This window comes from Rhipicephalus microplus, unplaced genomic scaffold (assembly GCF_043290135.1).
Source record: "Rhipicephalus microplus isolate Deutch F79 unplaced genomic scaffold, USDA_Rmic scaffold_597, whole genome shotgun sequence".
NCBI lineage: Eukaryota > Metazoa > Arthropoda > Arachnida > Ixodida > Ixodidae > Rhipicephalus > Rhipicephalus microplus.
The window spans coordinates 7,501-20,998 of NW_027465156.1; the positions used below are offsets into that span (position 1 = coordinate 7,501).

Below are 13,498 nucleotides of genomic sequence, written 5' to 3' on the forward strand. Positions count from 1 at the left end.
GTGTCAAAAAAGAGGTGCCTGAGAGAAACGCATGCGACTGCCGTGCTTTGCGGCATAGCACCGTGCGCAAAAACGGTGCGCATGCAAGAGGTGTCAGAGCTAGCGAACTTTTGCCACGAGCAACAGGTCACTAAAAGCCTATAGATGACGGTGTTGGAGGAAAAGAAAAATATCGAGAAAGCACTGCGGTGTGCCGTGCGTAGGGACGGGCGCGCGTGCCACATGCCGCCGAAATATGGGTGTCGGAGAAAACAGAGTGCCGCGCGTAACGAGGGGCGCGCGTGTTACAGAGAGATATGCCCAAACGCATGAAAGTGTACGCAGGTGTCCTAAGGCAGTTTTTTTTTTTTTCCTCATTTTGATGTCGCCCCGGCTGACGTGGTTTTCGTTTTTCCGTGCCGCCCCGGCTGACGCGGTTTTCGTTTTTCCGTGCCGCCCCGGCTGACGCAGTTTTTGCGCCGCCCCGGCTGACGCGGTTTTCGCGCCGCCCCGGCTGACGCGGTTCCGACTTTGCACTTTTTGGCTCACCCCGGCTGGCGGCCCACTCACTCGATCGCCAGGTCTGTTTGCCCCGGTGGTTCCACCGCCAGGCTTAAGCGCGAACTTTTTTTGTTTGTTTTCTTTTGATTAAGCGCAAGCTTTTTTCTTTGTTTTCTTTTGATTAAGCGCGGGCTTTTTTCTTTGTTTTTTTTGCATTCGCCCCGGCAGACGCGGTTTTTGCGCCGCCCCGGCTGACGCGGTTTTTGCCGCCCCGGCTGACGCAGTTCGGACTTAGCACTTTTCGGCTGTGCCTGGCTGGCGGCCCACTCACTCGATCGCCATGTCTGTTTGCCACAGTTTTCCCGGTGGTGCCGCACCCGGGCTCGCCCCGGCTGACGCGGTTTCGTGCCGCCCCGGCAGACGCGGTTTTCGCGCCGCCCCGGCTGACGCGGTTTCGTGCCGCCCCGGCAGACGCGGTTTTTTGCCGCCCCGGCTGACGCAGTTCGGACTTGGCACTTTTTGGCTGAGCCTTGCTGGCGGCCCACTCACTCGATCGCCATGTCTGTTTGCCACAGTTTTCCCGGTGGTGCCGCACCCGGGCTCGCCCCGGCAGACGCGTTTTTTTTTTCTTTCGCCCCGGCTGACGCAGTTTTCGCGCCGCCCCGGCAGACGCGGTTTTCGCGCCGCCCCGGCAGACGCGGTTTTTTGCGCCGCCCCGGCTGACGCAGTTCGGACTTGGCACTTTTTGGCTGAGCCTGGCTGGCGGCCCACTCACTCGATCGCCATGTCTGTTTGCCACAGTTTTCCCGGTGGTGCCGCACCCGGGCTCGCCCCGGCTGACGCAGTTTTCGCGCCGCCCCGGCTGACGCGGTTTCGTGCCGCCCCGGCAGACGCGGTTTTTTGCGCCGCCCCGGCTGACGCGGTTTTTTGCCGCCCCGGCTGACGCAGTTCGGACTTGGCACTTTTCGGCTGTGCCTGGCTGGCGGCCCACTCACTCGATCGCCATGTCTGTTTGCCACAGTTTTCCCGGTGGTGCCGCACCCGGGCTCGCCCCGGCAGACGCGTTTTTTTTTTTCTTTCGCCCCGGCTGACGCAGTTTTCGCGCCGCCCCGGCTGACGCGGTTTCGTGCCGCCCCGGCAGACGCGGTTTTTTGCGCCGCCCCGGCTGACGCGGTTTTTGCCGCCCCGGCTGACGCAGTTCGGACTTAGCACTTTTTGGCTGAGCCTGGCTGGTGGCCCACTCACTCGATCGCCATGTCTGTTAGCCACAGTTTTCCCGGTGGTGCCGCACCCGGGCTCGCCCCGGCTGACGCAGTTTTCGCGCCGCCCCGGCTGACGCGGTTTCGTGCCGCCCCGGCAGACGCGGTTTTCGCGCCGCCCCGGCTGACGCGGTTTTTGCCGCCCCGGCTGACGCAGTTCGGACTTAGCACTTTTCGGCTGTGCCTGGCTGGCGGCCCACTCACTCGATCGCCATGTCTGTTTGCCACAGTTTTCCCGGTGGTGCCGCACCCGGGCTCGCCCCGGCTGACGCGGTTTCGTGCCGCCCCGGCAGACGCGGTTTTCGCGCCGCCCCGGCTGACGCGGTTTCGTGCCGCCCCGGCAGACGCGGTTTTTTGCCGCCCCGGCTGACGCAGTTCGGACTTGGCACTTTTTGGCTGAGCCTTGCTGGCGGCCCACTCACTCGATCGCCATGTCTGTTTGCCACAGTTTTCCCGGTGGTGCCGCACCCGGGCTCGCCCCGGCAGACGCGTTTTTTTTTTCTTTCGCCCCGGCTGACGCAGTTTTCGCGCCGCCCCGGCAGACGCGGTTTTCGCGCCGCCCCGGCAGACGCGGTTTTTTGCGCCGCCCCGGCTGACGCAGTTCGGACTTGGCACTTTTTGGCTGAGCCTGGCTGGCGGCCCACTCACTCGATCGCCATGTCTGTTTGCCACAGTTTTCCCGGTGGTGCCGCACCCGGGCTCGCCCCGGCTGACGCAGTTTTCGCGCCGCCCCGGCTGACGCGGTTTCGTGCCGCCCCGGCAGACGCGGTTTTTTGCGCCGCCCCGGCTGACGCGGTTTTTTGCCGCCCCGGCTGACGCAGTTCGGACTTGGCACTTTTCGGCTGTGCCTGGCTGGCGGCCCACTCACTCGATCGCCATGTCTGTTTGCCACAGTTTTCCCGGTGGTGCCGCACCCGGGCTCGCCCCGGCAGACGCGTTTTTTTTTTTTTCTTTCGCCCCGGCTGACGCAGTTTTCGCGCCGCCCCGGCTGACGCGGTTTCGTGCCGCCCCGGCAGACGCGGTTTTTTGCGCCGCCCCGGCTGACGCGGTTTTTGCCGCCCCGGCTGACGCAGTTCGGACTTAGCACTTTTTGGCTGAGCCTGGCTGGTGGCCCACTCACTCGATCGCCATGTCTGTTAGCCACAGTTTTCCCGGTGGTGCCGCACCCGGGCTCGCCCCGGCTGACGCAGTTTTCGCGCCGCCCCGGCTGACGCGGTTTCGTGCCGCCCCGGCAGACGCGGTTTTCGCGCCGCCCCGGCTGACGCGGTTTTTGCCGCCCCGGCTGACGCAGTTCGGACTTAGCACTTTTCGGCTGTGCCTGGCTGGCGGCCCACTCACTCGATCGCCATGTCTGTTTGCCACAGTTTTCCCGGTGGTGCCGCACCCGGGCTCGCCCCGGCTGACGCAGTTTTCGCGCCGCCCCGGCTGACGCGGTTTCGTGCCGCCCCGGCAGACGCGGTTTTCGCGCCGCCCCGGCTGACGCGGTTTCGTGCCGCCCCGGCAGACGCGGTTTTTTGCCGCCCCAGCTGACGCAGTTCGGACTTAGCACTTTTTGGCTGAGCCTTGCTGGCGGCCCACTCACTCGATCGCCATGTCTGTTTGCCACAGTTTTCCCGGTGGTGCCGCACCCGGGCTCGCCCCGGCAGACGCGTTTTTTTTTTCTTTCGCCCCGGCTGACGCAGTTTTCGCGCCGCCCCGGCAGACGCGGTTTTCGCGCCGCCCCGGCAGACGCGGTTTTTTGCGCCGCCCCGGCTGACGCGGTTTTTTGCCGCCCCGGCTGACGCAGTTCGGACTTGGCACTTTTTGGCTGAGCCTGGCTGGCGGCCCACTCACTCGATCGCCATGTCTGTTTGCCACAGTTTTCCCGGTGGTGCCGCACCCGGGCTCGCCCCGGCTGACGCAGTTTTCGCGCCGCCCCGGCTGACGCGGTTTCGTGCCGCCCCGGCAGACGCGGTTTTTTGCGCCGCCCCGGCTGACGCGGTTTTTTGCCGCCCCGGCTGACACGGTTCGGACTTTGCACTTTTCGGCTGTGCCTGGCTGGCGGCCCACTCACTCGATCGCCATGTCTGTTTGCCACAGTTTTCCCGGTGGTGCCGCACCCGGGCTCGCCCCGGCAGACGCGTTTTTTTTTTTTTTTTCTTTCGCCCCGGCTGACGCAGTTTTCGCGCCGCCCCGGCTGACGCGGTTTCGTGCCGCCCCGGCAGACGCGGTTTTTTGCGCCGCCCCGGCTGACGTGGTTTTTGCCGCCCCGGCTGACGCAGTTCGGACTTTGCACTTTTTGGCTGAGCCTGGCTGGCGGCCCACTCACTCGATCGCCATGTCTGTTTGCCACAGTTTTCCCGGTGGTGCCGCACCCGGGCTCGCCCCGGCAGACGCGTTTTTTTTTTTTCCTTCGCCCCGGCAGACGTGGTTCCCCCCCCCCCCTCCGTCTTTCTTTTTGTTTTTTTTTTTCGCCGCGGCTGAAGTGGATTTTTCGGTGCCTCGACGCCCCGGTAGTCGCGGTTTTTCCGTTTCCGCACGGCCCCGGCTGACGCTGCTCGGTCACAGTCGCCTTTTGTGGTGATTGCAGACTTCTTGAGCGCGGGTGTTTTTTTTTTTTGTTGTTGTTGTTGTTTTATTACGCATTCGCTCCAGCAGACGCTGTTTAGACTTTTTGTTTCCTCTTTTATCCTGCGACGAGGTGACGAGGTTTATTCGGTGCCCCGCCGCCCCGGCTGAAGTGATTTTTCCTGTCCCGTGCCGCCCCGGCTGACGCGGTTGGGACTTCGCGTTTGTTCGGCCGCCACGGGTTTTGGCGCACTCGCTCGGTTGCTTGTTGTTGCCACTTGTTGCGAACCCAGGTTTCTTGAGCGAGCGCGGGCGTTTTTTCTTCCTTTCTTTCTTTGTTCTATGTGTTAGCGAATCGGCCTTTAATATCACACGAGGACTCACAACCAACAATTTTCAGTTTGAAGTGTAAAAAATCTGCAGGTGTTGACGTAACTGACTTGCCCCGTACCCTTGAGTACATCCATGAAGTTCTCGTAGTACTACTAAATCGCATTATTCCAAGTGGAGAAATTCCCATAAACTTGCAAACCTCTACACGAAAATCGGTGCGCGTGATAAAGTTGAAAATTATCGTCCGATATCAAATGTGCCTTCTATAACACAAATTCTAGGAAAAAAAAAAAAAACACTTGTTCGCCGTTTTCTGCGCCGTGACTGGCAGCACTCCGGCGAAGCGAAACGGGGTCGATTCGAGCACGATATCGGCGTCTTTCGACGTGCTCGCCGGCGACCGTCGCACGAGTACGTCGCACGAGCGCGTCTGCCGGGGCGCCGTTTGCGAAGCCGACGCAAAAGTGGGAACCGCCGCTCGGATGATCGCCGCTTTCGGCAGAGTGAGTGTTGGCACTCCGGGGAAGCGAAACAGCGTGAATGCGCCCACGAAATCGGCGTATTTTGAAGTGCCCGCCGGCGACCGTCGCACGAGTACGGTAAACCGCGTCAGCCGGGGCGTAGTTCGGGACGCCGACGAAAAAGTGGGAAGCGCAACTCGGATCTTCGCCGTTTTTGCAGGAGTGAGTGGCGGCCCTCCTGCGAGACCAAGAAGCATCGATTCGTGCACGAATTCGGCGCCTTTCGACGTGATCGCCGGCGACCGTCGCTCGAGTAGGGCAAACCGCGTCTGCCGGGGCGGGCTTCGGGACGCCGATGCGAAAGTGGGAAACGCTGCTCGGATGTTCGCCGTTTTTGGCCGAGTGAGTGCTGGCACACGGGCGAAGCCAAACGGGGCCGATTACGGCACGATATCGGCGTCTTTCGACGTGCCCGCCGGCGACCGTCGCACGAGTACGGTAAACCGCGTCAGCCCGGGCGGAGTTCGGGACGCCGATGCGAAAGTGGAGAACGCCGCTCGGATCTTCGCCGTTTTTGGAGGAGTGAGTGGCGGCACTCCGGAGAAGCCAAGGAGCGCCAATTAGCGCACGATATCGGCGTCTTTCGACGCGCTCGCCGGCGACCGTCGCACGAGTAGGGCAAACCGCGTCTGCCGGGGCGGGGTTTACGACGCCGACGCAAAAGTGGGAACCGCCGCTCGGATGTTGGCCGTTTTTGGCAGAGTGAGTGCTGGCACTCCGGCGACGCGAAAGAGCGCGAATGCGCCCACGAAAGTGGCGTATTTGGACGTGCGTGACGGCGACCGCTGCAGGAGTACGAAAAACCACGTCAGCCGGGGCGAGCGACACACGGCGGTCTGGGTGCTTATCGCTGCTATTATAGGGGCACCCCGGCAGACGCAGAAAAAAAAAAAAAATTTTCGACCTTCTTTTTTGCTGGTCGAGCTCGGGTAACCCAGGTCGCAATGGGAGCCGCGCACGAAAGCGGCGTCGCGAGACGCGTTCGCGGTCGCTAGTCGCACGAGCTCGGCAACCGCGTCAGCCGGCGCGGAGTTCGGGATGCCGACGGCTAAGTGGGTACCGCTGCTCGGATGTTCGCCGTTTTTGGCCGAGTGAGTGCTGGCACTCCGGTGAAGCCAAGGAGCGCCAATTCGTGCACGATATCGGCGTCTTTCGACGTGCCCGCCGGCCACCGCCGCACGAGTACGGCAAACCGCGTCTGCCGGGGCGGGGTTCGCGACGCGTACGCAATAGTGGGAACCGTCGCTCGGATGTTCGTCGTCTTTGGCCGAGCGAGTGCTGGCACTCCGGCGAAGCGAAACGGGGCCGATTCGGGCACGATATCGGCGTATTTCGACGTGCTCGCCGGCGACCGTCGCACGAGTACGGCAAAGCGCGTCTGCCGGGGCGAGGTTTGCGACGCCGACGAAAAAGTGGGAAGCGCCGCTCGGATCTTCGCCGTTTTTGCAGGAGTGAGTGGCGGCCCTCCTGCGAGACCAAGAAGCATCGACTCGCGCACGATATCGGTGTCTTTCGACGTGCCCGCCGGCCACCGCCGCACGAGTACGGCAAACCGCGTATGCCGGGGCGGGGTTGGCGACGCCGACGCAAAAGTGGGAACCGCCACTAGGATGTTCGCCGTTTTTGGCAGAGTGAGTGCTGGCACTCCGGCGAAGCGAAAGAGCGCGAATGCGCCCACGAAAGTGGCGTGTTTGGACGTGCTTGACGACGACCACCGCAGGAAAACGAAAAACCACGTCAGCCGGGGCGAGCGACCCATGGCGGTCTGGGTGCTTATCGCTGCTATTATAGGGGCACCCCGGCAGACGCAAAAAAAAAAAAAAAATTTTTTTCGACATTCTTTTTTGCTCGTCGACCTCGGGTGACCCAGGTCGCAGTGGGAGCCGCGCACGAAAGCGGCGTCGCGAGACGGCTTCGCGGTCGCTAGTCGCACGAGCTCGGCAACCGCGTCTGCCGGGGCGGAGTTCGGGACGCCGACGGCTAAGTGGGAACCGCCGCTCGGATGTTCGCCGTTTGTGGCCGAGTGAGTGCTGGCACTCCGGCGAAGCCAAACGGGGCCGATTCCGGCACGATATCGGCGTCTTTCTACGTGCTCGCCGGCGACCGTCGCACGAGTACGGCAAAGTGCGTCTGCCGGGGCGGGGTTTGCGACGCGTACGCAATAGTGAGAACCGTCGCTCGGATGTTCGTCGTCTTTCGCCGAGCCAGTGCTGGCAATCCGGCGAAGCCGAACGGAGCCGATTCGGGCACGATATCGGCGTCTTTCCACGTGCTCGCCGGCGACCGTCGCACGAGTACGGTAAACCGCGTCAGCCGGGGCGGAGTTCGGGACGCCGATGCGAAAGTGGGAAGCGCCGCTCGGATCTTCGCCGTTTTTGGAGGAGTCAGTGGCGGCACTCCGGTGAAGCCAAGGTGCGCCAATTCGCGCACGATATCGGCGTCTTTCGACGTGCCCGCCGGCCACCGTCGCACGAGTACGGCAAACCTCGTCTGCCGGGGCGGGGTTTGCGACGCCGACGCAAAAGTGGGAACCGCCGCTCGGATGTTCGCCGTTTTTGGCAGAGTGAGTGCTGGCACTCCGGCGAAGCGAAAGAGCGCGAATGCGCCCACGAAAGTGGCGTGTTTGGACGTGCTTGACGACGACCACCGCAGGAAAACGAAAAACCACGTCAGCCGGGGCGAGCGACCCATGGCGGTCTGGGTGCTTATCGCTGCTATTATAGGGGCACCCCGGCAGACGCAAAAAAAAAAAAAAATTTTTTTCGACATTCTTTTTTGCTCGTCGACCTCGGGTGACCCAGGTCGCAGTGGGAGCCGCGCACGAAAGCGGCGTCGCGAGACGGCTTCGCGGTCGCTAGTCGCACGAGCTCGGCAACCGCGTCTGCCGGGGCGGAGTTCGGGACGCCGACGGCTAAGTGGGAACCGCCGCTCGGATGTTCGCCGTTTGTGGCCGAGTGAGTGCTGGCACTCCGGCGAAGCCAAACGGGGCCGATTCCGGCACGATATCGGCGTCTTTCTACGTGCTCGCCGGCGACCGTCGCACGAGTACGGCAAAGTGCGTCTGCCGGGGCGGGGTTTGCGACGCGTACGCAATAGTGAGAACCGTCGCTCGGATGTTCGTCGTCTTTCGCCGAGCCAGTGCTGGCACTCCGGCGAAGCCGAACGGAGCCGATTCGGGCACGATATCGGCGTCTTTCCACGTGCTCGCCGGCGACCGTCGCACGAGTACGGTAAACCGCGTCAGCCGGGGCGGAGTTCGGGACGCCGATGCGAAAGTGGGAAGCGCCGCTCGGATCTTCGCCGTTTTTGGAGGAGTCAGTGGCGGCACTCCGGTGAAGCCAAGGTGCGCCAATTCGCGCACGATATCGGCGTCTTTCGACGTGCCCGCCGGCCACCGTCGCACGAGTACGGCAAACCTCGTCTGCCGGGGCGGGGTTTGCGACGCCGACGCAAAAGTGGGAACCGCCGCTCGGATGTTCGCCGTTTTTGGCAGAGTGAGTGCTGGCACTCCGGCGAAGCGAAAGAGCGTGAATGCGCCCACGAAAGTAGCGTATTTGGACGTGCTTGACGGCGACCGCCGCAGGAGTACGAAAAACCACGTCAGCCGGGGCGAGCGACCCACGGCGGTCTGGGTGCTTATCGCTGCTATTATAGGGGCACCCCGGCAGACGCAGAAAGAAAAAAAAAAATGGGGACATGGCGTGCGTCACCGTGCGGCTTCGCAGCGTTGCCGAAGTCGCCGAGCCCTTCGACTGAGCCGAACGGCGGACAGGGAACGTTGGTCGGCCGTTCTAACCTGTCGGTGCCACGCCGAGACGTCGTTAAGGAAAACCGCGTCGTGGGCCTCTACGACGCCGTCGAGTCGTTGTACGTTTGGTGTCCAGCGTGTCGGCGGCGAGTAGCGGACACGTCGTTCACGACTTCGGTCTTTCGCAGTCGACGCGAACTTGCGGAGAGTCGTGGTGCCTCACGTTTTCGGCAGAAACCGCGGCGGAATTTTCCCGTGCGTGCGCGCACGACCTCGGTGCTGTGCCGTCAGCGTAGTGTTGCACAAACTCGTGGCCTACCCAAGGTGCGGTACGTTTGCGGCCGTATCCTCGGTGGGAATTTCGTGAGTAGGGTCGCAAATTCTACGACCTCGGCGGGTTTGAGAGCGACGTAGACTTGTGGCACGCTCAACATGCCACACGTTTCGGGGCACACCCGCGGTGAAATTTTCTCGAGTACGCTCGTATTAGGGCCCAAGGAGGTCTGGGTACTTATCGCTGCTATTATGTGGGGGTTCTCGTGAGCGGCGTACGCGAAAGCGACCGGGTGTCTGATATGCGGCGGGCTTCGGCCTCGTCAAGCGTGTCCTCGGGTCTGCTCCAGGGGAATCCACGGCAGTCGTCTGCAGCCTCATCCGCTTGATGCGTTAGGGGCTGGTTGTCGGACGGTGCCGTTTTACCACGATATCGAGGTGTGTTCCGTGTCGTCCTCGGGCGATTCAGATGCGAAAGCGCCGAAGACGCGGGCGTGACCCGTCGTCTGGCGGCTTTGCAGTCTCGGCTCCGTTGCTAGTTCCGGCCGGTCCACCGACAGTGCAGCGGGCTTGGGCAACCCGCACGGCGCGACCGAGTCGATGCAACGAAAAAGAGCGAGCATGAACGTGCTTCTTGCCGCACGGCTCCCACTCGTCTTTCGGGAAGGTTGTGCCGTAGCGAGCTCGAACGCCGTCATCTCGGAGTGCAAAATAAGCGTGTTGGGGCGCCTGAAGGTGGCCTCCGCCGCACACAGACTGCGTCCGGCCCGCCGAGGGCGAGGACGGACGCGCAGTCGAACGATTACCTGGTTGATCCTGCCAGTAATCATATGCTTGTCTCAAAGATTAAGCCATGCATGTCTAAGTACATGCCGAAATAAGGCGAAACCGCGAATGGCTCATTAAATCAGTTATGGTTCCTTAGATCGTTTCTTCCTACTTGGATAACTGTGGCAATTCTAGAGCTAATACATGCAGTGAGCCTGGAGCCCTTTGGGTAACGGGTGCTTTTATTAGACCAAGATCGATCGGGTTTCGGCCCGTATTGTGTGGTGACTCTGGATAACTTTGTGCTGATCGCATGGCCACGAGCCGGCGACGTTTCTTTCAAGTGTCTGCCTTATCAACTTTCGATGGTAGGTTACTTGCTTACCATGGTTGTTACGGGTAACGGAGAATCAGGGTTCGATTCCGGAGAGGGAGCCTGAGAAACGGCTACCACATCCAAGGAAGGCAGCAGGCGCGCAAATTACCCACTCCCGGCACGGGGAGGTAGTGACGAAAAATAACAATACGGGACTCTTTTGAGGCCCCGTAATTGAAATGAGTACACTCTAAATCCTTTAACGAGGATCAATTGGAGGGCAAGTCTGGTGCCAGCAGCCGCGGTAATTCCAGCTCCAATAGCGTATACTAAAGCTGCTGCGGTTAAAAAGCTCGTAGTTGGATGTCAGTTCCAGACGAGTAGTGCATCTACCCGATGCGACGGCTCGGACTGAACATCATGCCGGTTCTTTCTTGGTGCACTTCATTGTGTGCCTCGAGATGGCCGGTGCTTTTACTTTGAAAAAATTAGAGTGCTCAACGCAGGCGAGTCGCCTGAATAAACTTGCATGGAATAATAGAACAAGACCTCGTTTCTGTTCTGTTGGTTTTTGGAATACGAGGTAATGATTAAGAGGGACGGACGGGGGCATTCGTATTGCGGCGCTAGAGGTGAAATTCTTGGACCGTCGCAAGACGAACTACTGCGAAAGCATTTGCCAAGAATGTTTTCATTGATCAAGAACGAAAGTCAGAGGTTCGAAGGCGATCAGATACCGCCCTAGTTCTGACCATAAACGATGCCAACCAGCGATCCGCCTGAGTTACTCAAATGACTCGGCGGGCAGCTTCCGGGAAACCAAAGTATTTGGGTTCCGGGGGAAGTATGGTTGCAAAGCTGAAACTTAAAGGAATTGACGGAAGGGCACCACCAGGAGTGGAGCCTGCGGCTTAATTTGACTCAACACGGGAAAACTTACCCGGCCCGGACACTGGGAGGATTGACAGATTGAGAGCTCTTTCTTGATTCGGTGGATGGTGGTGCATGGCCGTTCTTAGTTGGTGGAGCGATTTGTCTGGTTAATTCCGATAACGAACGAGACTCTAGCCTATTAAATAGGTGCGGGGTTCCCAGCACCTTACAACCTTCTTAGAGGGACAAGCGGCTCCTAGCCGCACGAAACAGAGCAATAACAGGTCTGTGATGCCCTTAGATGTCCGGGGCCGCACGCGCGCTACACTGAAGGAAGCAGCGTGTCTTTATCCCTGTCTGAAAAGACTGGGTAACCCGTGGAACTTCTTTCGTGATTGGGATAGGGGCTTGCAATTGTTCCCCTTGAACGAGGAATTCCCAGTAAGCGCGAGTCATAAGCTCGCGTTGATTACGTCCCTGCCCTTTGTACACACCGCCCGTCGCTACTACCGATTGAATGATTTAGTGAGGTCTTCGGACCGATGTCCGGCGCGGCCTTTCGGTTGCGCCGGTCTGTTGGAAAGATGACCAAACTTGATCATTTAGAGGAAGTAAAAGTCGTAACAAGGTTTCCGTAGGTGAACCTGCGGAAGGATCATTAACGGATTGTGAAGGGTGAGCGCCTCAGCTGCGTCTGCGCCCGACACTTTCTGCCGCTGACCCCGTTTGGACGCGGGGTCGGCTTTTCCCCACGGGGCTGCCTGAATGTGGAGCGGCACCCCGTGACAAATTGTTGCGCCCAGCGGACGCCAACACCGCGACCTTGGACGGTCGGCCAGGTGGCGGACGCGGGTACAAACGGCGCAACGCACTCATAGGTCGGCTTTCGACCCGCCACTGCACCGTGGCTCGAAGCGCTCGAAATGCGCGACCCGACCGCTGCGGGACCGCCTAGTACTGTAAACAGGAGCGGCGGAGCGCGAACGGCGAGTCGTGGTTACGTCGGTAGAAGGCGAGGCTGCGCGTTCCCGAAACGCCAGCCGAGTGCCCTCCCGACCGTTCGAGCGTGCAAGAACGAGACCCGACAATCGCGCGGCGACTGCCAAGTACGAGAGGAACGGCACAAGCGTCGGCGGTCGGTCAAGGAACTGGCGATGTGACGGGTCCGCTGTGCACCAGTGCATACCGTCCCGCCGTCCGCGGCAAGCGCCTCCGCGTCCTCGGGTGACGGAGGCTGCCGGTCGGTTCTTGCAGGCGAGGGATCTCGCTGGCACCGGTTCGCGTTGACGCGCGGCCGGTCATGGCACGGCGATGCGACGGCCGAGGTGCGCAGTACTCGATGGAGGAACCGCACGCTCCGATGACCGTCCCGCCCTCCGCGGCGTATGCGTACCGACCGTAATGGTTGCAGCAGCGCCGGCCGGCTTTTGAATTCGCCACACGAAACACGGTGCGAGATCGCGGTTAGGGGAGCGTCGACGTTGCCAGGCGTTTTGCTTGCTGCCGAGGGAAAGGCGGCACGGCCACGTCGCGCTCGTCGCGATTAGCGGGTCTGCGCGCTTTGGGAAGGTGCCGCAACGACTTGCCGAAAGAGGAAGCACGGAAGAACGAGGGACTTGGACGTCCCGACAATTGAACGCACTTGCGGCCAGGCCCTTGCTGGCTTCGTTCTTCCGCCTCGAGTAGGCTCGTACGCGGCTCCGGCGCCGAAAGTGGTCCTTGGCACCGACTTCGGTGGACGTGGGAAGTGCCGCGCAAGTACGGCGCGCCTGGCTCCACCTGTTGGCTAAAGTAGGCAGCCGGATCGGCATTTTGGTGTGCGGTGGCAAACCGTGGATGCGAAAAAAGCTTGTGCGATTTCGTGGAACAAAAAGCGGGGGTCCCCCTTTTTATGCGGAGGAGACCGACCCGCCCGCCGTGGTGAACCGCGACGCCACGGTAAAAACGGGAGAGGCTTGTCGATGGGACCGTGCATCCCGCGCTCCACGGAGGCCGGGAGGCGGCCGCCCGAGGAAATGTGTAGCCGTCGAGGCCCGCATCTGCGTGCACTCTTATCCAAATGGGTGTACCGCAGGCATTTTCTGGTTAGGCGGGCCAATGAGAGCGAGCACACAACGATACCTACGGGTCCGGCTTGGAGAACCGGCTTCGACGCCTCCCGAGTATTTATAGAGGGGTGGACCACGAAAGCACTCGCAAGTAGCGGAAGCGAAACGCCGTCCGAAACACACCGTTTGCTCGATTTGCGGCAGCCGAAAAAGGCGCGGCAGAGTTTTGGAGTCCAAGCGTGCGCTGAAAAGCGCCCTTCTTGGCCACTGTTTGGCCGAGTGCCAGAAACGTTTGGTTTTGACTGTACGGAATTGAACAAACACTTTTTCAC

General features: G+C 61.1%; 1 non-coding gene across 1 annotated transcript; it reads left to right on the plus strand.

Moving 5' to 3' along the window:
- The first annotated feature begins 9,964 nt into the window (after window positions 1-9,964).
- On the plus strand, window positions 9,965-11,779 carry LOC142795268 (small subunit ribosomal RNA). The gene has a single exon (XR_012892904.1). It is a non-coding gene; the product is annotated as a small subunit ribosomal RNA (ribosomal RNA).
- The last annotated feature ends 1,719 nt before the right edge of the window (window positions 11,780-13,498 follow it).